At 37.4% G+C, this 26,262-nt stretch overlaps 1 long non-coding RNA gene across 1 annotated transcript in view; it reads left to right on the top strand.

The window, feature by feature from the left end:
• The window catches only part of LOC125113199 (uncharacterized), a 44,862-nt gene extending 23,716 nt beyond the window's left edge, over positions 1-21,146 (top strand). Inside the window, exons 3-4 of the long non-coding RNA XR_007131381.1 lie at positions 10,387-10,450; positions 21,094-21,146. This is a non-coding gene — a long non-coding RNA (uncharacterized LOC125113199). The remainder of the gene's footprint in view (positions 1-10,386; positions 10,451-21,093) is intronic.
• Positions 21,147-26,262: the final 5,116 nt, after the last annotated feature.

The following is a 26,262-nucleotide window of genomic DNA, read 5'->3' as shown; positions in this document are numbered from 1 at the left end:
AGCCTCTATGTCTCTGACCCTAGTCATCATAAAGCAAAAGTCCTCCCACGTTTCCAAGATACACCCTAGCCTGCAGTACTTGCCTTGTTGAAAACCTCACTAAGTCTGTGGTTCCTAACTTTTCATGAGGAACATTGAAAATTTCAGCATCTCGAGTCTGTACAGTGAAGTCTGGACAAAATAGACTTTATAACAATTTCCTGGTGACTGGAGAGGCCATCACGTGTTTGATGAAATGGAAGTTTCAGAACTGAGTTCAAATGATAATTGTCAGATTTTGCAAAGGAAGGTGCAAAAAATGTCCTCAAGGAGTCAACAGGCTATCAGCAAAGAAGAAAGCTAGGTCAGAAACTAATTTTGCTCGTTTTGTTGTTGCTCTTTAGGCCACAAAACTGGGTTAGGACATGAAAACCAAGAAGAAAAGGAAACTAATGTGCAAGCATGTACCATATGCCAAGAGCTCTGTTGACACTTTCAAATATAATTTTCATCAAAGCTCTCTGAGCAGGTTGCACTGTTCTCCATTAATTCTCACTTACTAGTAGAGGAAACTGGGATGCTGAGAAATTATGTAACTTTTCCTACCTCAGTAGAAAAACAGAATCTACCAAAAAGAGGTACAAAAGGACAATTGGATGTTGGAACAGAATGTCATACTCATGCTATTGAATAGGCAAGCAGGCTTAGGTGAGAGAGGTCAGTGTTTTGGGGAAAACAGAAAGCTTTTGTGAGCTGATAGGTCCAGGCACTCTGTACTCCTAAGCTCACCTAAGATCTTTCGTCCAAGTAGTAAATTTTTTTTTCTTTATTTTCTTTTTAGGGCCGAACCTGCAGCATATGGAAGTTCCCAGGCTAGGGAAGTGGGGCTACAGTCACTGGCCTATGCCACAGCCACAGCAACATGGGATCTGAGCCTCTACTGCAGCCTATACCACGGCTCATGGCAAGTTCAGTTTCTTAACCCAATGAGTGTGGCCAGGGATCAAACCTGCATCCTCATGGATCCTATTTGGGTTCACTAACCCCTGAGCCATGAAGGGAGCTCTGGTTTAGTCCTTTTTATTCAGGTCTAGTAGTGGCTAGACACGACCCCCCGTTAAATAATGTGACCCATGGTTTTGCGATAATAAATAAATATTTCAAATTGGAAGGAGTTCCCCTTAGCTCAAATTAAGGATTCAATGTCGATGAAATGTTTTACTTTCTGAGAGTTTATGGACAGAAAATCTCTAGGTGTTTATTTGCCAAGGTGCCCCTTTTGGCATAAATCTACATGTAAATCAGTGGGTCTTTTGCTTTAATTCTGGAGTCTTTAAGGTAGTGTTTGGAACATGCTCCTACCAGCTTGTGAGGGTCAGTTGTTAAATTTTCAGGAGTTTTTCCATCTGTTTGTTAAATCATTGATAGTTTGAAATCAACTGTGATGATAATATTTACATCACAAAATCAGAAAACCTTACAAATCAAGCCCCTACTCCTGGCTTCCACAACTAATTATTAAACATCGTATCAATATACTACTGTTTAAAGGTTATTATGCTCCAGGGTGTCTGCCTATGGCTTACAACCACTGACATGAGAACTACAGAAAAAATTATTTGCTCCTTTGGCATAACCCACTTTTGGTTGGGATAAAGAAAGTAACAAAGTTCCTTATTTGGGAAGAGTTCTCTAGTGCAGATGGTGGTTGTGGTTCATTATCATTAAAACATTTATTGTTTCCCTTCATCCTCATTCTTTACTCCCATTGCTCTCAGCTGTCATTGGCAAATATTCTAATCAATTTACTGTCTATACTATTGAATGTGTTCTAAAACATGTAGTGGTCTGAATACACATATTAATTTACAAGAATGGTTCATCTCAATTTGTTTTACTCCATTTCATACCTTTTACACCAGAAATAGTCTTAAGGATTCTTATTATGACTATGTTGTAACTAATTGTCCTCTGAAAAGACTTTACTAGTCACTTTCCCATCAACCATTTGTGAGGATCCCCATATTCCTACCTTCTTGTCAATACTCGACAATTATCCAACTTTATGTTTCCAAGCTAGTAGGTGTAAAATAGTATCCTTTTTTTTTTTTTTTTTTGGTCTTTTCTAGGGCCACACTCATGGCATATGGAGGTTCCCAGGCTAGGGGTCAGAGCTGTAGCCACCAGCCTATGCCCGAGCCACAGAAATGCCAGATCTGAGCTGTATCTGCAACCTATACCGCAGTTCACGGCAATGTTGGATCCTTAACCCACTGAGCAAGGCCAGAGATTGAACCTGCAATCTTATGATTCATAGTCAGATTTGTTAACCCATGATGGGAACTCTAATATCCTTTCTTAATTTACATTCCTTTGCTTACTAATGAGTTTGCGCACCTTGTATATACTCCTTGGTGTTTTGGGTTCTCTTTTCTATAAATAGCCTATGGATATATACTTTGCACAACTTTTTTTCCATGGAGTTCCTATCTCTTTGTTATATATTATGCATATTAATTTCTTGTCAGTTTAAGAAACTGCAAGCTTCTTTGGAGGAAGAAATTTACTACCTTTACTAAATTTACTAAATTTAGTATGTTTAGTAATTTTACTAAAATTAGGAGCCCATAATTTCATATATTTTGGTGATAGTGTAACAAGAAGAAAACAAATTATCTTGTCTTCCCTCTCCATTGGTTCTTTTATTAGTCAAGATAGATTAGATCATGTTTCAGTACTGAACAATCTTCTATATCTTCATGGTTTAAACAGGCAGCATGCCTTAGTGAGAAATAAATATGTCAGCTGTGGATCAGCAGAGGGGTTCTACTTGTCAGTCACAGTAACTCAGGGAATTGTCAGATCAGCTACCACCTCAGCATTGCTGGTTGCTAAGACAAAGGGAAAGAGAGAATTCTGGAGCACTGAGCACCAGCAATTAAATGTTTGGCCAAGTGAGGTCATGGAGCCTTACCCATTTCCGAGAGGTCCAGGAAGTATAACTCTGCTGTTTTATGATAAATAAGCAAGATGCAACTAGTCAGCAGAAATCATCACTATTCTCTGCCTTTCTGCCCATCACATATACAGATCACCACTTCCTTTACTGCAGCCAAAACACATTCCACCTTTCTTGAGAGATGTGATCTAAAAGTCACTTCCAGTGAGTGCATCAAACTCAAAGCCCAGCATCTCTAAGTAATGAAGAAGATTCTTTATATCAGGTCCAGATGTGATCCTTCATCACCTGGAAACCTATGAACTAAGATGACAAGTTATTAATTTTATCACACCCTCAACATCCATTCCTGGAATAAAGGAAGGATAACTGAAACAAATAATCCTGTTCAGATTGGGAAAGAATGGGAAATTTGGGAGTCAATGGCAATTTTAAGATTACCTTGGGAATGTGTCATGAGGATCCTTTATGCTGTAGGTGAGGGATGTTTCTAATTAGAGCTCAATTCTATTTTGTCGAAGGGACTTCCAGATTCATTGTTTTCCTGGGTCCTTGGCTTCAGTTTTGGAGAGTTTCTCCTTTCTCCACTATCTTCTGTGGCTACAGTTGAGAACATTGGAAAATATATCTTCCTTAGAGATTAAGAAGTTTTCTCAGTTTATGCTCTTAGGGCCAAGAATCATTTTAAATTTCAGATAATCATCACATTTTTGTCTAGTCTTGTAGTTGTTTGGATTAAAACTACAAATTTAATTGGGTTCTCATCAGTTTGATTCCATTCAGCAGCATGTTCCAGTTGATGTCCACAATAATTTTCAAGACTGGACTAAGTTCAATTAAGTACACAGCTTGAACCTATAAGGATTGGTGGGAGAATCATAGCCTTTTCTCTTTTTGCTGAGTCATTTTTGTCTTTTTAAATGATGTAGTGGATGCTGTAACCTTAATTAGATCTACACTCTGATAACTGAAACCATTCAGAAGTTTTCACCTTCAGCTGTGTCCTTGATTTGGTTTTTGCTATAAGGCTAAATTTTAATAGCCTCTGGTGGGGGGTTGTCAAAGGCTTCTCATTTTTATCTTTTACCAGTAGGGCCTGAGAAACATTGCCTTTCCCAACCCTGCAAGTGCTATATTTTCTGGACCCTCTCTGTTCCCTTTCATTCTTTCCTATAAACCAGACAACTCTTTCCCCAAGTTAAATAAACTAATTTATTTTTTGTTTGTTAAGAAATATATCCAGTTATTAAAATTCTCTTTTCCAACTTCTTCCCTCAGAGAGATAAGTTTATTAAGCATATATATTACATACCTTCCAGGTGTCACAAGTGTCAATTCAACCAAATGTTTCACCACTGTGTAACAAGGATTGTTATTCTTTCAACCTCCAAATTTTATTTTCTTGCTACATAACTCCTAGGCCAATGCCAAATAATTTGAAGTTTTTGTTAGGTGACACTTCTTTTTCTAAATACTTTCTTGTATAATGACCCAGGCAGTCTTTTCTCTAAGATGGGTGACTACTGTAGCAGATAACTGTGAAGTTCTGATGATTATGGACTGTTTTCCTCTTGTTACTGAATTAGAAGGAGGGGGCCATAAATTTATTCATTTCATCTTAAGGTTCAGTATTTCTAAGACAATTACCAAATATGGTGTTCAAGTAGCACTAAATAAGTATAAAAATCTAAATCATCAGTTTCTAAAATTAATATATTGAGTATTTCTTCTCCCCCTTGCTATAGTTGTTGCAAGCTTGAGGATATTTCTCATTTGATTTGCCTTCTTGCCTGATCCTTTCACACAGGTATAAAGAATAAAGAGGTAACTTGGTATTACCTGTCCTTGGTCAGAATATGCTTGCATAGTCAGAAATTTTCAAGGAATTGTGTTGAGGCCACTCAGGCTCTAGCTTTGTGGGTTTGTCCTTTCAAAGCATCCTTGAGGAATTTTAGACATATATGTATTGAAGTACCAGTTTTGGGGGAGGTAGAGAAATGAATGATGCTCCTCTACCCTGGGGTTGGAGTGGGCAACAGACTCTTGAGTAAGGCTTGAGGGAGCGACACAAGATTCATGTTTAAAATTTGTTGAACAATAGGTCTCAGACCCATTCAGCACTGCCAGAGCATAAGAGGTGGATGAAGAGGGTAAAGGAGTCTAGAAAAACTTGAGAGAGTCAAAATGACACTGAGCTAATCACAGTATTGAGTTTAACATCAAGAAGACTCAAATTCCTCATGAACCCAGGTGGTTAACACCTAGTCCTTTGGTACTAGAGTATCAGCTCTAGAAGACTGGAAGATGGAAGAAAGTGACCGCATAAAAAAGAAATGTAGGCTAACTCATAGAGCAGGGGTTGCAAACTTTTCCTCTAAAGGGCCAGACAGTAAATACTTTAGACTTTTTAGGTTATATGTGATCTCTATCATATGTTCTTTTCCCCCTCCTCTCCTAACTTCTCTGATTTCCCCTCTTCCTCCTTCCTCTTCTACAACTCTTTAAACATATAAAAACCATTCTTTGTCCCTGGATCATACAAAGACTATATTTGGCCTAAGGGCCACTATCAGTTTGCCAGTCTCTGGTATAGAGGGATTTGTCCAAATATCTGTAGGACCATGGATATTGGGAAGCTACAAGGAAGGTGAGGGGGGCATTTGCAGGGAAAATTCATGTCCTATGATGTATTCCTTATTGGTCAATATCTGTGCTAAAACACCAAATCCCTAGGCACTAGAAGTTATGCATAGAAAGATGCAGATATGCCTTTTCACCCCACAGCTGAGGGAACATAATTTCTGAAAAAGGATGAAGAGGAGGCCTGAAAAAACCTCTTTAAATAGGAATTCAATTAAATGATTTTGAACTGGGCTGGAAATAATTATTGAATTGGACCACTTTTTCTACTGCTAATCAGAAGTGGGGCTGCAGAGCTAAGATGAAATTGGTTATAGAGATGGTTTTCAATTATATTCTTAACAACTTGACTTTTAAATCTATACCTGATTTACAAAGATGTTTAAACAACCACCAGTGAATTTGTACAAAGTGGTTAAAAATAATTGGGTATTCCAAGATAATAACTACCTGTCATCAGAGGTTTGGCTATACATAGAGAGAAGGGAGTACAAAAATCTATATTCACAGACTAAAAGAGGTTTTGAATATATAATGTGGAAGAGACATAAGATGTAATTTTTAAATAGTGCATTTGAGAAATTTTCTAGACTTTAAAAATCGGGTACTTTTCAAACCAATTTTGACAAACCAACCTTACTGAAAGATACTATTAAAGTTTACTTGATTAGGAAAAAATTAACACTACCTAGGCTATGAGAAAAAAATGGGAAGATTCTGAGTATTGGAAACATTTAAACTTTTAAAGCATACCAAAATTTCAGCTATAAAAATAAATTTAAAAATGGCCCCTACACTTGCTCTTTGTGATTCCTAATGGAAAGATTTATAGAACAAAAAAGTCCTAAAATCTAGAGCTGATATTTAGAAAGGGTTATTTGGTTCTTTTAATGCTTTGTACATTTTAGCCTAAGGAGTTGGAGTAATCATGCCCACCTTTGGGGCAGATAAATTTTTACCATAGCTCTTGCACAATAATCCTGGGAAGAGACCTAGTTCATATTTCTTTGGCCTTTACATCTCTCCTTTTGAAGGTATTACTCAGGTTTTTGCATAGTACCTGGAAGCCATGTGCCAGAGCAGAATTGTATAGGGTTTGAGTCATGATGCATGGTGGTATAGACCAGGTCAGGGCTCATGGAATCCACAGGACAAAGATCAAAAGGAACCCCAAGGCTGGTGTATGTCTGTTGAGAGAGTATGCTTATACAAATTTCTTGATGTTTTTGCTGTTTTTAATTCCAAGGCAGCCCAAGTCTTGCCCAATTCTATCCTGCCTTTGTGGTTAGTGCTTTAAATATTGGACATAAGACTTAAAATTGGATTGCATGTTATTTTATCTCTTGGTCCAATGTTCAGCAGGACTATATTCATGGAATGACCTGGGAGTTTTCAGAAAGATTACATCCAACTGTTTCTCAGAGGTGAGTAATTGTCTTGGCATAGTCTCCCTCCATGGGATAAGCAGGGACTCTGTTAGGCAGTCTTGTAGTAGGTGCTAATGGGAATAATTCTGCCCTGATAAGTTTCTAGCTTGTCCTGTTATCTTCTGTTTGCTCAGTCTTTGGGCAGTGGAGAGTATGGCAATTAATGGTTCTGGATATTTTGTTCAGATGATTTGATGCAGAAATATATACTTTATTCAGTTGTCCGCTTTCTCTTAGGATCCTGAATCAGCAACTGACTTGCAGTTGACTCATTTTAAGGTCTCTAATGGTTGTAACTTTCTGTTAAGAATATTTCCATTTTTTACAGAGAACTGAGGATTAATAAGGACAGTGAAATTTCTGAACTAGGGACAAGCCTTTCATAAACCATGAATAATTACCCCCCCCCCCCCCGCCCAAATGTCTTTCCCTATCAATGTATAAGGCAAATGTTAGGTTGACCTAGGTAGAAATCATGAAGTCTTACAATCTTTTTAAATTATGCCCACTGCAATTGCTATGGCTTCTACCATCCAGGAAATAAATGTTCTATTGCTACTGCATATTCACCTAAGGAGTAAACAGTTTTTATAAGATTTATTTGGAGATGCTCAACCAGTCCTATCATTCGTAGTTTCAATCTGTATTATCTTTACAGTTTTTTTCAGCATTAGGCTAATTATAGATTGAGGCATAAACTAGGCATTTCTCCTCTTATCCTAGAAAAGCTTTTCCATTAATATTTAATATCAGAGGTAATTTGTCCCAATTGTAATTAATTGTATCAGGAAGGATTTTAGCAAGTTCCTTTGGAAGTTATCTGGTGATACCAGCCATCCTTCTTTGATTTCACAGATCTTATTTTCATGAATTTTAAAACTTGATGATTTCCATTTTTGCCCAGATTTTGGGGTCTAATTTTATGCTTCTATTGTGGACCCCTTAAACTTCTACATGATTTTTTCCCCCTTTATGTTATGAAGAGGGTATTTGTATGAGAATTTTAGTCAAAGCAATATATTAAGAATGGTGATCTGCTTTGACTATCTCTTTTACTGTAGGTATCTGTCTTGATGACAGCAACTCTCTTAGGTAGAAAATCTTTTGTTTGTATAGCTTTTCAAAGTTGTAAACTACTGAACTACTAATGAACTATTCCAAAGGCATATCAGTGGTGTGTGTGTGTGTGTGTGTGTGTGTGTGTGTGTGTTTGAGATATATTGGCAATTTAAATTTAACATGCTCCTTCTGTGAGCACAAGTTCAACCACTTTAGCTGGTTTGGCATCTGTTTGGGGTTGGGTTTTACAAGAAAGTCTAGAGCAGTTAATGCATATCCATTACCCTTCACTTTTAAGATAAAATCTATCAATTAAAGTCAGAATCTGGTATGGGCATGTCCAAAATATCTGTTCTAGAGTAGACACTTCTTAAAGTATAGAAAAAGAATGATGAGGTTCTCTTTCATTATGTAAGGTTAACCATGTTGCTGGATTAAGAATGTCAAATCAGAAGATACGCAAATGAAGGGGCAGAAAACACCAGTATTTCATAATTAGTTCAGCATCAGCAAAAAATACTAGATGTTTTCATTTTAGCAATAGGGACTGTGTTGCATGTGGTATCATCAGCTTTATACATGACTGTGTTCAGAACCTGAAAATAGGAGTTCCCGTCGTGGCTCAGCAGAAAAGAATCTGACTAGAATCCATGAAGACACAGGTTCGATCCCTGGCCTTGCTCAGTGGGTTAAGGATCCAGTATTGCCATAAACCAAGACAGATCCTGAAAACAGATGTCAGGAAGAAGTTACAAGTGAAAGAGCATCACTGGAAAGAAATGAGCCGGTGAAATATAAAAGAAAGAGGGGTAAAGGAGTGATCAGGTATAATTTTTAGACTGTGATGCAGTTTGATACTAGTGAAAGAAGAGAAAGAAAGAGAATTAAGACCAAAGTGCCTCAAACTAGGTAAATCTCAGAGATAAGTCATCCGGTCAACCCAGTAGGGAGCTCTGAATAGATCGCCCTTTAAAGAAGTCCCACGCTGGGAAAAGTGGCCAGGACCTTATACCAGAGTGACTGAGCACAACCTGTCTGGAGAGACTGTGTTCTCAATTTAAATGCTATGGCAGATCTCAAAAGCACAGCCCTTAGAAGTTGTCAGCTAACTGTACTCCTTGTGGCAGGTTTCCTCTTTACAGGAGATCCTAATGGAACATTACATTGCTGTCACAATCTACACTTGGCACTATGCAGATCCATCGATCATGAGTTCAGGAAGCAGCTTCTCTAGGTTTTCTGTGGGCCTCTCTTTCAAATGGGGACTTCAAGGGAGGGTATAACTGTAACTTTACCACTGCAGTTGATCTTGTGGCTGTAGCTGATGAATACTAGTTGACAGCCCAGATTTCTTGGACTATATTATTATAGAAAGCCATATTAACTGAGAATGTCGTTAACTGTCCTTTAGGCAAACTTGTAAAGGAAATTTTGCCTGTTTCGTATGAATGGTGTTCTGATTCTCATTCCTTATTGGATAAAAAAAAAGGTTAAATCCACAGCTGCATTAATTACCATGTACCTGAGACCGTCTTAATCTGCTCTAACAATGATACCATACCCAGCACAGTGACTCTAGGGGCTACTGGTTGAATGAGCTTGTAGTTGTCGATAGACATTCTCCAAGATACATTCAATTTCTCTAGGGTCAGAGTGGCTAATTAAATGTAGATATATTATGGAGCACCACCCTTGTATCCTTTTTGGAATGTGATATTATTTCATGTTTACTATTGTATCTGGGTGGCGGGGAAGGAGTATTTCAGAGACTTCCACTTGGCCTTTCCACTCTGATAGCTCCTGCCAGTAGGACAGGGACCCAAAATGAGGGTTATGCTGGCCAGCTGACAAATATGTAAATCCTGATTATACATTTGAAGCCTAAGAAACTGATGATGTGTAGTTCCACAAACCAAGAGATTGTACTGTTAAGTCAGTGTGATCTAACAGGAGATCCTTGATTCTGTTCTGTGGGTATCGATGTCAATGAAGACCCTATGCTCCATAGTCCTTGAAATGCCTGGGTAGTTCCCATCCCCCTGTGTTGAAGTAAATGGCCATAATTCTCATCAGAAGACAACTAGGTCAATAGTTACAGTACATACCTACTATGGTTTCACAAAGTCCTTTGTCCTGAGGACTCAGCCACCTGTTTAGTCAGTGAGTTCCAGGTCTTAAAACTGATCAAGTCCAAAATTAAGAAAAATAATGTGACTTTTAGATGAGATGACCACATTCAGCTTCCTGTTCTTCCATTCTCACCTTCTTTTGCTTGTATGTATTATAGCATCCTCACTAACTGCTTATTTCTTTTGTTTCTAGAGATACTACAACTCCCTGTGGACCAAGCCTCTTTAGCTGCCCTCTAAACTTGCTGGTTGTTAAGGTAATTTAGGTCCCTTGTTTGGGTATCTAAACAGCTCCACCTCTTCCCTATTATTCTCCATTATCCCTATTGCTATTCATGAGCCAAACCCTGAGACCACCTTTCCTACTTTTAGCCCTGACCTGAAGAGGGGAGAAAACTGAACTTTTTAGAGATGCTGGCACCCTTCTCTCCAGCACATTCCTAATGGTCTTATTTTCTGGTCAATCCTGTATAACATAATCCTGTGGCAGGTATTCTTTCTGGCCTCATATGGTATATCCATTATAGCAAGCCCACTCTCCTGAGCCTTTTGATCTCTTTCTTCACTCTCTGTCTCAGCAACTCGGGCAATTTTACTTTGCAGTGTGGGCCAGCATTTCCCTGGGTTTCTAAGAAGTATCCTAGCAGCATGCCACACCAACCCTAGGGTCAAAAAATCATCACATGCCCCCAATTCAATAAACTCATTTATCCAGTCTTGTGCCCTTGGTCAAATATCCCAAAATCATTTAGAGTGAATACACCCCTTGTTTCTGTTAGTACAAGCTAGCTAATTTTTGCATTTACTTTGGGATCTAACAAGTCTGGCATAACCCCAGCTGGTATATGCTAAGATTTAACTCTAGTTTTCAGCCTTAAAGCCAGGAGACAAAATGGTGGCATTTCTTGATGTGGGCAAGTGTCTTCCTATATGAGATCAATGTTAGTCTTTAAAAGGGAGGGCTGGACCACCTTTCTAGGCTCTGGTTAGGGTGTCCACAAAGCCATAGTCCTCAGGGACACCTATCTAGACACTCTCCTGCCATGTTTCCCCAAACATATGGCCTTGTCTTTGGCATAGTAGCCTCTGTCTTGGATGAGCTTTCACTACTCTTTGAATCTTTCCAACCTTAATGATCAGATTTGGAGTTTGCTCCTCAGCTGTATCTGCTCTCCTTGTGAAGACTATAAGAGCCTCTTTGTAAGCTACTAAACAGGCCCTCTGGTGCTCACATTTAGTTTTGAACTTTTTGACTGCCCTAAAGTGTCTCACTTTCCCTCTTGTTCATTAACAAAACTTAGCAATAATCAATCAGTTCTACTTTCCTGATATGTATTGTTGCCCTTCTTATCTTTTAAATGCCTAAATAGTCACTACCGATGAGGGTATCCTTCCATTGGGATGTTTTTCTTGTCCTAATCAGTGACCCTTTTAGCAGTTGGGCCTCCACCTTGTGCCAGTAGCTAGTGACTGAATCAATCCCCAAACCCCATGTTACCACCTAACCTCTTAGACCAATCAAGGTACTGGTTGTGTTAGCCTGATCTTTTAGGAATCAGTCACCAAGACAGAGAAATGCATGAGGTTTATTGGTAATGTTTGTGGCTCAGAAAGAGGAAAGTAAGGAGGAATAGGGAAAGCCTTCTGACAGTGATGGAGGCCTGATGTTTATGAGATAAAGCAGAGAAGGAAGGCCGGATTGGATTGGAAGAGCATGAGAATGAAGTGCAGCTTTGAGCGTCTCAATGAGCCTGTTAAAATATTCAGCGCAAAGATTGAATCTCACATGCTTGCACTGGCCAGAAATACCATATTTTAGTATCACTGCTTTTTAAGTCATTGGTTGGAAGCTATTTGGGGAGGGTTATCTTTGGCTCAAACACAACAACAGATCCTGAAGATGCTACAGCTAGAGGTGGTCAGTGGCTTGCATTCCTTGTTTTAGGTTTTCCCTTAAAGGAAGATCTGAGCAATGTACTTTTGTACATTTATGGTGCCAAATTAGATATGGGCTAGACCTTTATTTCAGACCCTTTAACTGGGATCATTTCCCTTCTCTTTGAATAACATTCATTGGAATTTACTTAGTTTTTTTCTTTTTGGTTGTAAAAATGTTTTTTTCAGGACGTATTTTGCTCAGAATGTCTTTAGGCATAGAATGATGTTATATGTATAACATTTCTCTGTCTTCTACCTTCCATGATATTCTCTTAAGAGTTCAACCATCATTCTAATTGCCTTTAATTCATAGACTTTCACTTCTCTCTGTTTTAATGATCTTTCTTCAACATTTTTGATGTGTCAGTGTTTATGTTTTTGTTTTTTAATTTTTACTGCTTTGGATTTCTAGGAAATCTTGGCTTTTTAACAAGTGTAATAAATTATCAGCTACTATCTATCTCTTCCTCAGGCTTTCAAATCCTTTTGGAACTCCAACTAGACATGTGCTCTGTTTTTCATTCTATTCTCTGTGTCTCTTGCTGTCTCTTTTACATTTATATATCCATCCTTCTGGGGTGCATTTTGAAAATGTTTTTCAAATTATACTTCCAATGTAGACTGAGCAAAAATAAAATTAGTCAGCTTTTTCATTCATATTCTGAATTTTATGTTTTATACACTGTATTCTTCTTTTCTGTATATTCTGTTTGGTGGTGTTTTAAATCTCTTAGTTTTTGTCCTTTAAAATCTCTTGTTCCTAGCTCATTCTCAAAAAAAACTCATTTATTTAAACATATTTGCTTTTTATTCCAATTGATAATTCTGATATCTGAAATATTTGCAGGTCTCTTTCTGCCAGTTCTTACTCATAATATGTTTTCATTATTGTGATTTCATCTTTTGGTATATGTATGGAGATGCTCAGTTTTCTTGGAGTTTCATCCGTGCAAATTCTTAGAATTCTGGGTTATTGTTAAGTTCCTAAAAAGCATTGGTATTTTCTTTTCTTGGTATCCTGGAGGTACAACTAATCCAGGACAATTGCAAATTAAATTCTGTGCCTGGGGTTTCTGTGTACTACACAGGTAACTTGAATGTATGCAGTAAACTTAAGAAGTACTTTATGTTTGTTTTCTGGGAAACATTTGTTTTCTTTTCTCGTCACTTAGCACCAAGTTTAAAAAGGCATATTTTCTTGATGTCATCTTTTTAGGTAGTGTTCTTTCCCCCTCCCCTTATACTGTGAAGGAGTCAAGCTTTTCTGCAGTGATTTCCTATTAGACTCCCTAACTAGACAGGCTGTAAGATTTAGTTCTTCTTCACCATACAAGCTCATAGAGAAGCAGCTTGAGAATCTCTAGCGTTCCGTAGAAACTGACAGGTCAAGAAACTGATTTGGTGCCTGTTTATCCAGCATCCCTGGTTTTAACTAATTTGAGGGATTTTTCATATTCCTTTATTTTATATAAGTCTGTTGCTGCTTTATAGAAGATTTTTAAAATATTTATATTCATTCTTTTAGGTTCAGTTTGGTAGGATGTTTAGAATTTTTAGTTTACTATACCTCAAGAACTATAAATACTGATAGCTCTTTATCTATTATGTGTTTTATGGAATCTCATTTTTTTCAAATGCTTCTTATTTGAAAGTAAGAATACATATTTTGGTAACTGGATACTTGAAATAAAGCCAATTTTCAATAAAAATCTAACTTGCCCAAAAATACTCCTGGGGGGGGAGAACTCCCTGTGGGGGGAAAAAGTGAACATGGTCCAAGAAGAACTTGTTTGTCCCCCAAATGTTTTCTTTTTAAAAGCCAACTTGCTGCTTTCCTTTGTTATGTAATACAATCTTGATGTTAACAAAATTTTATCTCTTTTTATAGCATAATTTCTTCTGCTTTTAGAGGTTTAGTGTTTCTGTTGATCTTCTCTCATCTTCTTTCTATCCTCCCAGAGTCAAAACTGGAGGTTATTTTTAATGCTCTTATCCTAAGGTAGGATTCAATCTATTGGAAAATAGAAATATGCATTTATAAGGTTCGCATTTACATTGTTTTTTCCTGTGAAAGACACCAAAGGACTGAAAGTTTTTCACTGACCCCTGCAAGACCTTAACCCTGATTCTTCCTTCTTCACCTCTTACTAAACCCAGTTGTCCACCAATGGCTGCTAAACCACAGTCCCTTGATAAGTCCCTGAAATTTGTCCTGTGATGAACATAACCTCAGTTTTCTCATACCTTTCAAGAACTTGAACAATGAAATTTGACCTTCCTTAATGTAGCCTGTAAAATCTTTAAGTGTCTTTTCCCCCTAGAACTTTCCACTTGAGCAGTCATCACATTGTAATTTTTAAAATAAATGCCTGACTTAACTCCTTTTGTTTCTCTTTTCACACCCTTTTTGTTCAATAAATGCTTCTTAGTTAACCAGGTAATGTGATGCCAGGGTGATAAGGTGAATTAGTATGATCCTGTCCTTAAGGAAGCCTTGCAAAAAAATTATATAGACAAGTAAATAGTTCCCATGTGATTTGAGACATTCGTCGCATCTGCTGGTAATTGAAGAAATAGAATTCAAGTTGAGTAAACTTGGGCCTTACAGGTGAATTGGAGAAAAGAATATGAGGGTCCATCTGACTCATCTGGAGATGGTAAATCTGTTTTTCTGGGGATGAGAGTTCCTTATGTAGCATGCAGAGACAAAATACATTCTCAGGGAGGAAGACACCTTCATCACATAAAATAAGCTGCTCTTAAGGAATTTCATCCTTCAATGCCCTTCCAAAGTGGAGAAGGAGATTCTGGAAAATTTACAATTTCTAGGGAAAAAAAGGGGTATGTCAGAGTTAGATAGATTCATTTACTGTGTTTAAGGATATATATATATATATATATATATATATATATTTTAAATAGACCACTAGGGTGGCAATAAAGTCAACATATCTGAGGTTTCTCAAAGCACATGAAAGAATCTTCACCTTCAGATAACTTTGACTTGTTACAATCTGGAAGCTGAACCAATTAACCTCAGGATTATTGTCTTCAGCTCTAAATAACTATTTAATAACTTAAAGAAACTATCATTGTGTACTCCATTGTTACAGAGGTCTAAAATAAATTAAAAAACTGCATTCTTCACCCAATAAATTATATGCTTTGAGAATGTTATAGTTTAAATTTGTGCATAGTTCCCATCCAAGAATTTAATGAGGGAGAAATAAGACTCTCTATTTGTACATTGTACTAGCTATGTCCTTATATTGCTATTTTATAGTAAAGGGAAGCCTGGTTTGTGACTGCTAGAATAGAGGCCTGAGTTTTCCCTTGTGATGGCTATATGTAACTCCCTGATACAATACTGCTTGACTCTGCTGGCAACTAGCTTCTCTTCTGTTTTGCTGGCCTCACTATAATTTTACTTCACCCTGCTGTGAAACAGTGGGGAAACTGGGAACACAGACAGGGAAAGTCCAGTGATAATGGCAGGATTATTGCATTATTGCAGCAGTGTGCCTTTTTTGGGGGGTAAAAGGTGAGGATATCATTCAGAAGAGAATGCTGGCATATGTAAGAACCCTGTTCCTGTGAGATAAATATCTGCTGTCATACCCATTCTGTTACTAAGGAAATGGCCCTGTTGCAAGAGAACTGGCACAAAGGCCCTCTTAAAAATCACAATAATACAGGAGGAACTTACATTTGAGGAGAGATTTGAGTGTCTACTACAGACTAGGAGCTTTATTAAGGACATCAGATTTCTGTACAGAGCAAAATTGCCAACTCCAAGGGGAGAAGTCAGGAACAGTCTTATTGTTATTGAGAGAACATGAGTGGTGGATATTGAGTCTCCCTGGAACTAGAAGATTCAAAGGAAGTCTTGTAAAATACACTGGAAAGATCAGGAGACTGGTGGCAGTTTCATTTAAAAGAGAATCAATCCAATATTTCAGTGTCTACAATGAAGCGAGCACATTTCAAATGCTCTTGTTTAATCTTATGTACCACCCCATGGGGTAGATGTTCCCCATGTCTCACAGATGAGGAAACTGGGGTGTAAAAAGAGCAAGCAGCTAAAGCTGCAGGGAAGGATGACCAAATGGAAGTAATTGTCTCTTCTTTTCCCACTGAGTACAATAAAAACCCTAAACATTGCATGTAGAACAAATATAAGGCTCTGAAAAATAGAAGGAGGAAAGACAACAGGCTAGGAACCCCAGGGCCCAAGGAGCTATAGTGTGGAGAATTCTGTGGGTTTTCTCTTAGCCTCATCTAGCCTAGACTTGAAGCTGAAGAGACTGGCAACCAGAAATGCCAAGAGGCAGAGACCAAAGGGCTCAAACAAAAGACTTCTCTCTCTACTAAAAAGGTCAGAAAGGGAAAACCTAGCGAGACATAAATCTTATAGATAATAACTTCCTTCTTAATATCAAATATCTCAGAAAAGTGGTGGTAGAGAGCCTAGACTTGTGCCATTTGGAGGCTGTTAGGAAGTGCTATGCCCTCCCACAGGGGTGCTGGCAGAGAAGGCTGAAGGGAACCTGGGACTTGGGTCCCTCCCTACAGTATGAAGAACCTTGTCCTCCCCAGGGACTGCCTGGACTGCCACTCTGACTCTACAGTGATGAAATGCATCCCTGCCTTTCCCTGCTAAAGCTGTTGTCAGGAAAAGCCAACTAAAATACTGTATAAAAATAAGATATAGAGTCTCATAAATTAAAAACAGTTGCTGTGCAAAAAGTCTCTGTTAAGAGGATGAAAAGACAAGCTACAGATGGAGAGAAAATATTTGTACACCATATATTTAACAAAGGACTGGTATCTAAGATATATAAAGCATGCTTAAAACTTGAACAGTAAAAAGTCAATCTGTTAGAAAATGGGCAAAAGTATGAACAGACATTTCATCAGATGGAGTATATCAGAGTATATCAGATGGTGAATCAGCATGTGGAAAGATATTCAACATTTAGATATCAGGGAAATGCAAATTAAAACCACAGTGAGGTATCACTACATACCTGTCACAATAGCTAAATAGTGACAGCACCAAGTGCTGGTAACAAACAAACAAACAAACAAAAAAACAGTGACACCAAATACTGGTGAATATTTAGAGAAATTGGGTCACTCATTTGCTAATGAATCACTCATACTGCTGGATGGAATATAAATGGTACAGCTATTCTAGGAAACAGACAGTTTCTTAAAAAAACTAAATAGCCAAGCAACTGCAATCTTGGGTATTTCTCCCAAAGAAGTGAACACCTATGTTCAGTCAGAAACCTGTTCATAGACACTTATGGAAAATTTATTTATAACAGTCCAAAATTGAAGTCAGCCCTGATGACCTTCAACAAGTGAAAGGTTAAACCATAGTATCCATGCCATAGAATACTACTCAGCAATGAAAAGGAATGAATTATAAATACATGCATCAACCTGGATAAATCTCTAGGGGATTATGCTGAGTTTAAAAACTCAACCCTTTATTTATGTTTTATAGTTCTAAGCATATAAATCTTTGACCTCCTTGGTCAGGTTTATTCCTAGGTATTTAATTCTTTTGTGTGTGATATTAAAAGATACTGTCTTTTCATATTCTTTTTCTAATATTTCATTGTTAGTGTACAGAAATGCAACTGAATATTAATCTTGTGTCCTGCTGCTTGGCTGAATTCGTTGATCAGCTCAAGTAGTTTTTGTGTGGAGTTCTTAGGTTTTCTATAAATAGTATCATGTCATCCAAATATAGTGACACCTTTACCTCTTCTCTTCCTATTTGGATACCTTTTATTTCTTTTGTCTGATTGCTTCCAATACTATGTTGAATAAAAATGATGAGAGTGGGCATTCTTGCCTTATTCCAGATTTTATCAGAAAGGCTTTTAGCTTTTCTCCATTGAGTATTACATTGGCTGTGGGTTTGTCATAAATGACTTTGATTATGTGGAGATATGTTCCCTCTATACCCATTTTGGTAAGGGTTTTAATGAATACATGTTGGATTTTGTCAAATGCTTTTTTTCTGCATCTATTGAGATTATCATGTGGTTTTTGACTTTCTTTTGTTAATGTGGTGTATGACATTGATTAATTTGCATATATTGAACTATATTTATTGATTGAGAATTCAGAGAAGTGGAAAGATATCCCATGATCCTGTATTGGAAGAATTAATATTGTTAAAATTATAATACCCAAAGCAATCTACAGATTTAATGTGTTCCCTATCAAATTACTCATGACACTTTTCACAGAACTGGAACAAATGATCAAAAAATTTATATGGAACCATAAAAGACCCAGAATTGCCAAAGAAATCCTGAGGGAAAAACATGAAGCAGGAGGCATAACTCTCCCAGACTTTAGACAATATTACAAAGCCACAGTAATCAAGATAATGTGGTACTGGTACAAAAACAGACATAGTGACCAGTGGAACAGAATAAGAGAGCCCAGAAGTAAACTTAGACACCTATGGTCAATTAACATTTGATAAAGTATGCAAGAACATAAAATGGGAAAAAGACAGTCTCTTTGGCAAGTGGTGCTGGCAAAATTGGACAGCTGCATATAAATCAAACTAGAATACACCCTCATTCCATGCACACACAAAAAAAATCAAAGTGGCTTAAATTCTTAAACATAAGACAAACATCTATAAGAGAACATAGGCAAAACATTCTCTGAAATAAACTGTACAAATATTTTCTTAGGTCAGTCTCCCAAGGCAATAGAAATAAAAACAAAAAGAAACCAATGGGACCTAATCAAACTTAGAAGCTTTTGCACAGCAAAGGCAACCATAAAAAAAAAACAAAACAAAAAGACCTACTGAATGGGAGAAAATAGTTGCAAATGAGGCAACTGACAAGAGCTTAATTTCCAAAATACACAAACAACTCATACAGATCAACAACAACAACAATACAACCCAACCAAAAAATGGGCAGAAGACCTAAATAGGCATTTCTCCATAGAAGACATATGAATGGCCAATGGGCACATGAAAAAAATGCTCAACATCACTAATAGAGAAATGCAAATCAAAACTACAGTAAGGTTCTATCTCACACTGGTCAGAATGGCCATCATTAATAAGTTTATAAATAACAAATACTGGAGAGGGTGTGGAGAAAAGGGAACACTCCTACACTGTTGGTGGGAATGTAAATTGGTACAACCACTGTGAAGAATTGTATGGAGGTTCCTCAGAAAACTGAATTTAGAACTACCATATGACCCAGCAATCTCACCCCTGGGCATATATCTGGACAAATCTACAATTCAAAAAGGTACATACACCCATATGTTTATAACAGCACTATTCACAATAGCCAAGACATGGAAACAACCTAAATGTCCATTGACAGATGAATGGATTAAAAAGATACAGTCCATGTGTATAATGGAATACTACTCAGCCATAAAAAATAATGAAATAATGCCATTTACAGCAACATTGATGCAACTAGAGATTATCATACTAAGTGAAGTCAGAAAGATGAATACCATATGGTATCACTTATATGTGGAATCGAAAATATACCACACATGAACCTATCTACAAAACAAACAAATTCACAGGCTTAGAGAACAGACTTATGGCTGCCAAGGGGGAGGTAAGAGGGAGCAGGATGGATTGGGAGTCTGGGGTTAGTAGATGCAAACTATTACATTTAGAATGGATAAGCAATGAGATCCTACTGTGTATCAAAGGGAACTCTATCCAGTCTCTTGGGATAGACCATGATGGAAGGTAATATAAGAAAGGGGATGTGTATGTGTGTATATATATACATAAAGATATGTATGTGACTGGGTCTCTTTGGTGTACAGCAGGAAATGGGATAACATTGTGCATCAACTATACTTTACACTTTAATAAAAATAAAAAGCCAATCCAAAAGTAATATACTATCTGATATAAGACATTCTCAAAGTGACAAAATTCTTGAGATAGAAAACAGATTAACAAATGCCAGGGGTTACATGGGATGAGAGGAGGGAGGCAAATGTGGCTAAAAAGGTCAATATGAGAGATCCTTGTGATGGAAATGTTCTGTATCTTGAGTAGATGAATATCAATACCCGTATTGCTACAAACTGAATTTTATTCCCCCCAAATTCATAAGTTGACATCCTAACTAACAGTACCTCAGAATGTAATCATATTTGGAGATTGGGTCTTTACAGTGGTACCTAATTTACAATGAGGACGTTAGGATGGGCCCTAATCTAGTACAAATTGTTTCTCTATAAGAAGAGGAAATTTGGACGCAGACATGTACAGAGGAAGGATGTGAAGACACAGGGAGGGGATAGCCATCTCCATGTCAAGAGAAACCAACCTGAGAACACCTTGAGGTGTTCAGCTCACCTGAACTTTAGCTTCTGAGGCCAAGAGGTCTCGGAAGGATCCAACCCTGCTGACAACTTGATCTCAGACTTCTAATCTCCAGAACTGCGAGGGGATAAATTTCTGTTGTTTAAGCTATCCAACATGTAGTACTTGTTATGACAGCCCTAGCAAACTAACACAATAATTAGATACTATACTACACTTTTGCAAGATGTTACCTTTTAGAGAAAATGGGTAAAGGGTACGTTACATGGGATCTCTTTGTATTATTATAGCTGTACATTAATCTATAATTTATCTCAAAAAGTGAAAAAAAATACAAAGTGGTTCTGAGATTCAAATGCAGATCTTTCTGTTGTTAAAGAGCTTATACTAAAATATTAACACAAACTTTTGACACAGTCCTGTGTCAGAGGACTGTCAATTCTGAGGCTGAGTCAGAAACCCAAATTATGAATTCAGGCTTAGATGATTAACATGGGTGCTGACCTAGAGTCTTATTGGTGATAGATCAAAAATAGATTTTACACTGAGGTTTTCTGATTTTCTTTATTGTGGATCAATTCTTACTGTTTACTTTCTTCCTTATAGAAAAGACTCTATCTCACAGACTCATACCTTAGAGAGTGACCTCAAGTTCTGTTGCTTTCATAGGTAAGTAAAACTACCTCACTAAAACTTAAAGGTAATTGACACCACACAGTGTTCTGTGACTTCCCAAAAGTCATACTCTCGTAATTTTGAATGTAACTACTTCATAGAGATTAGAAATATATCGCTTTTATAGATATTTTTGGTACCACACAGATGCAAAATGCAAGCCAGTTACATCGGGTCCTCAACTGAAAAATAATAATCTGAACTAGAGAAATAGAAATCTGTTTCCATGCCTAAAAAAAAAAAAATCCAAAAGACAAAAACTCTCTGTTGAATTCGGGATGCTTCTGTCTGTTTCTTATGTGGTAAGGCATTTTTGTAAGGATTTTCAGAGGTAATTTTAACTTTGTGAATATTTTGCTTTATATGCTGACTTTAGAAATTAACCTCTTCATAAAATCCAATCCCACTTTGCCATTTTGACACTTCTTTTGTCTGAAAGTATTCATTAACATTTCACGTAATTGCCCCATTTCCAGAGCAAGTATATAATTTCCTACAGAGTGAAGATTTCATAATGCATATCCAATAAAGTCCATCCTGTCTGCCAGTAGTCGATGCCTTGGTCTTACCATGGACTTCAAAGAGATGTTTCTACTGTGGATTCTGTTGAATCTTGTTGGCCATCTGTACTGTTAAAAGGTGACACCAGTAGTTGGTATTTGTAATGTGTGGTATTTGTAATGTGTAATATTTCCTCAGTCATTGTTCTCTTATGAACTTCTGACTCTTTACTGAATATGTACTGCTAATGATTATGGTTAAGTCAACATATAGGATTTTAAGCAAAATTGAGTAGAGTACTTTCCTTTCTTTTTACCAAGATGGTCATGTGAATAGGACTCTAATTTTGATAATATTGGAGAATAGGGAAAGCCATGATAATGTACCTATGAGAACCTACACTCTAGTGGAATAAGAAGTCAAAGGCCTTATTGAAAGAAAGGTATTTTACTTTCTGACTAAAGAATAAGTTGCACAGAGCTTCAAGATTTTTTTTTTTTTTAAACCAAGTGTACATGTTGGTTTTTTCTAAGGAATTAAAAGCAATCTTGGAAACAGGAGTTCCCATCATGGCACAGAGGAAACGAATCAGGCTAGGAATAATGAGGTTGTGGGTTTGATCCCTGGCCTTGCTCAGAGGGTTAAGGATCAGGCATTGCCGTGAGCTGTGGTGTAGGTCTCAGACGCAGCTTGGATCTGGCATTGCTGTGGCTCTGGCGTTGGCAGCTATAGCTCTGACTAGACCCCTATGCTGGGAACCTCCATATGCTCTGAGTGAGGCCCTAAAACGATAAAAGACAAAAAAAAAAAAAAAGAAAAAAAAGAAAAGCAATCTTGGAAACAGATTTCACATTATTATTTTTCAACTGAAGTGACCTGTCATTATTTTTATGTTTAAACAAACTACGCTTTAAATGTTCTTTAAAATTTTTAATGTTTTTAATCATTAATTCTGGCGTTTGTATGATAGTAACTGATACCTTTTCAACATAGACTTTGAAAGAAATAGACTCTGTGGCCACGCTATAAGACTTTATTTGTGTTCCTTAGAAAAGCCTTGGGAAAAACTCAGTTTTTCCACAGTGATGAATGTTTCAGCCAGTATATCTAAGATCTGGAAGCTGGGTCTTTATTTCTTTCCTTCATATTTATAACTTCACACCCTGCATTTCAATCTTTAGTGACAAGTAATCATGGCAATGTTTACATTCAGGCTGCTTGATTTCTGGTATTTGTCAATTATTATAAAATGATCTTTGTTGGCTCTTAAATCAGAAGCGTTGTGGCTAACTGATCTTATAGTCTGCACTAGCTGAATAGAACTGTTCCTTTTGTACTACTACTTATACTTAGATTTGTCCTTCCCAAATCAAAAATAGTTTAACATTCAGCAGTTTGTTTTTCTTAATCCTGTGCTGATATGTGATGCTGATAGCAATATGGTACTTTGCCCAAGAGATTTCATTCAATTTTTGCACAGAAACAAGCAAATATGAATAACCATGTTCCTTCTTTATAAAATTAGTGAAAGCAACCCCCCATTAATACATATATGTATATATAATTATAACTGATAAATATTGCTATTACTGCTATTATAAAAGCTATAAAGACATCACCCTATTTTCTTCCATGAGACTATTTAATATATCTAAGAAGCCATAAGGATAAATATTTTACTCTTTATTAACAAACATAGGATGAAAAGGAGCCAGTCAGGATGGTTTATAGACATGGAACTCTATAAACTGATCCTCGAAATGTAATTGGGTAAAGATATCTACAAAAGAGCAATTTATGTATTTCTCTTCATGTTTACATATACATCATTCTTCTTAAAGAATCACTACCTTAAAAATAACCACAATTTCCCATTATTAAGCACCAATGTGTGCAAGGCTTTATATAGAACTTGTTGAAGTTATACTTGGTACTCAAATATTAAATCTTATAACTGTTGTTTGTGATTGTAAGTGGAAAAAATGAGTATTGAATTTTAGGTCTGGTGATTAATAGGTAATAATAAGAAGGAACCAGAAAATCAATATAATGTGTTTATAGCATGTTGAAACTTGGATTCCTCCAGAAAGCAGAGCTTGAGAGAAATATTTCATTTTAAGTGGTTGATTTTGGTGAAGGGAACCCAAATGGTGGAGAGGCCCTGAGAAGAGTGAGAAAACGAGAGAGGTGAGCTAACTCAAGGGTGTGTTCTGGAGTCACTATCCCTGTGGCAACTGGAGGCTTAGTCCTGGTGGGGGTGCTTTAAGGAACCATGTAGAAGACCCTTCAGAACTGTTGCCTGCCAACACAAAAGAGAGGAGTAACTCAGTCCTACAGGCTAAAATAGCATAGGAGGGTTTTAATTTTCTCTCCTTTGGGGTTCTCTCTAGGAAGCAGAGAATCGCTGAGTCTAGCAAGATAGACTCAGAGAATATCTGAGATGAGGGGCTGTCAAGGACCCCTGTGTGCTGCTAACAGTTGATTCAGCAGTGGTCAGAGTCAGAAGTGGTGGTGGTGGGGGTGCTGTTGGAACATGAGAGGGGAAAGTGATGCCCATCTTTGACACTTATTTGCTAGATGCATGACTTGTCACACTTAGTACCCGTTTCTTAATCCTCAAAGAGGGGGTAAACTACTCTGCCTGTAGTTAGGGTTACAAATCCTTTCTCAGGGTTAAGGATTTGTTTTACAAATTGCACCTGGAAGCAATTCAAATGATAACCCACCACAAAGTTGAAAATAGTTGAGTCTATTCTAGACCTGAGACATGTAGAAACACAGGGAAAACAGAACAAGGGGTCACAGAAAAAATCTAGGACGACATGAGAAGCCTCTGAATATGATGTTACAGCTCTGTAGCAACCAGGGACCGGGCCAGGAAGACATGCACAAATGATGACAGACATCACATTTAATATCTAGGGAAATAACTGTGTGAATATAACAGATCAAATTTTCTACTAGCTGATATTAGGAGACCGTTTCTTGTTAGAAATAAGTATTGATTAAATATTGATTTAGCAAATGCCTAATATATAATGCCTTGTCTGCTCTCTGACCAATTTAAGATCGTCTTCATTTTAGTCATGTCTATCTACCCCCTCAGCTTAAGAACTCAAATTCACTTTCTTCTGCAGTGTTTTGAAATTGAAAGACTCCAGCCAGATTGTTAATTTCAGCCATTTTTGATCTCTGAGGATTCAGCCAGTAGCTACTCTTCCATTCTCAAGTTACATGACAGTTATACTTTTATTTCTTCATATTTCTTCAGAACTTTTGCAAATTTAATAAGTGTTAAATATCAGTGTTACTTTAAATTCTCTTCTGAGCCTTAGTGTAGGTGCATATGCATGATAGATACAATCAATGTTAGCAATATTCCATCTGCCATTTCTCCTCTCAGCAACTTGAAGACATTATAGAGGAACTTGGCAGAGGAGAACCCAAACTGGTATGTACTTGAATTGGTAACAAATCTCAAAGCCTAGAAAGTGAACCTCTGCAAGCAGTGGCCCTATGGACTTCTCTAATCTAGGTTCCTAATAGCTCATCCTACTTCCTTTCAGGTAGCCCTCCCTGGAGACATTGGGACAAATACGTCACAGTGGAAAGGTACATAACCTAAATCTCTTGACATGTAGTCTTGACTCGTGGTATAAATGTTGAGGTAGCTTTCTCTGTGACATAAACCTCAGAGCAACCGTTATCTCTCAGCTACTGATATTCTTAAATACCTTAATTCTATTTTTACCTCGGCTTGAACAGTCTCTGCATAATAAAGATCTTTGTGTGTCTATGGTATTTCATCTTAAAACTTCAAAAATGTTCAAAGAGTATCTAGTTCTTCTATTTTGGGATTCTGTGAAAGTCTGTTCTCCCCATGTGTGGGCTTTAGGATCTGAGATATTTCCTTAAACTAATATTAGAGTGGCTGTGATGTACCAGGAACTACATGGCCCAGGGGATTCAGAGGTGAAAGCTGGAATTGCCCGCATCTTTAGAGGAAGTCCCAATTTTATCTTATTTCATAATGGATCTTATTAAATAATGAAAAAACTTGGCCTGGGTGACAGTGGAGATCCTGGGAGGAGAGGCGTGACCTCCAGTTCACCTTCGGGGGTAGAAAAAGGCTCACCACTGAGGTCTACTGAGTAGAAGAAAGAGGACAAGAAAGAGAGGGAAGGAGTTTCCCAAATGTACCCTGCCCTCTCCTCTAAGTGTCTTTGTGTGGCAGGAGGCTAAGGTGGATGTGGGCAGCAATGAATGAAGGCTAGAAAACTAGGCAGGGCCATAGGATCAAGGGCTTCATATGCCCTTTTGTCCAGATAGAAGGGTCTTGTTGAAGTCCTGTTGAAGAGTCCATTGTCTGCATGAGGTAACAAGTAAATACTGACCACCTACTATGTGCTTGAATGTAGTAGGCACAATGCTGATTGTTGGGGATTACAGGGGTGAGGAAAGCATGGTCCCTAGTATCTATCACACATGTACTTGTCAGAAGAAAACGCCCAGTAGCTATAATAACAATATGTGATATGAGAGCATAAAGGAGAGGCACTGTGAAACTTTCCCCCATGGAGTTCGAGGAAGTCTTTACAA

The sequence above is a fragment of the Phacochoerus africanus genome, chromosome 1 (genome assembly GCF_016906955.1).
Source record: "Phacochoerus africanus isolate WHEZ1 chromosome 1, ROS_Pafr_v1, whole genome shotgun sequence".
Lineage (NCBI taxonomy): Eukaryota > Metazoa > Chordata > Mammalia > Artiodactyla > Suidae > Phacochoerus > Phacochoerus africanus.
The sequence above is the reverse complement of the archived record's forward strand: the minus strand, read 5'-3'. Positions and strand labels throughout refer to the sequence as shown.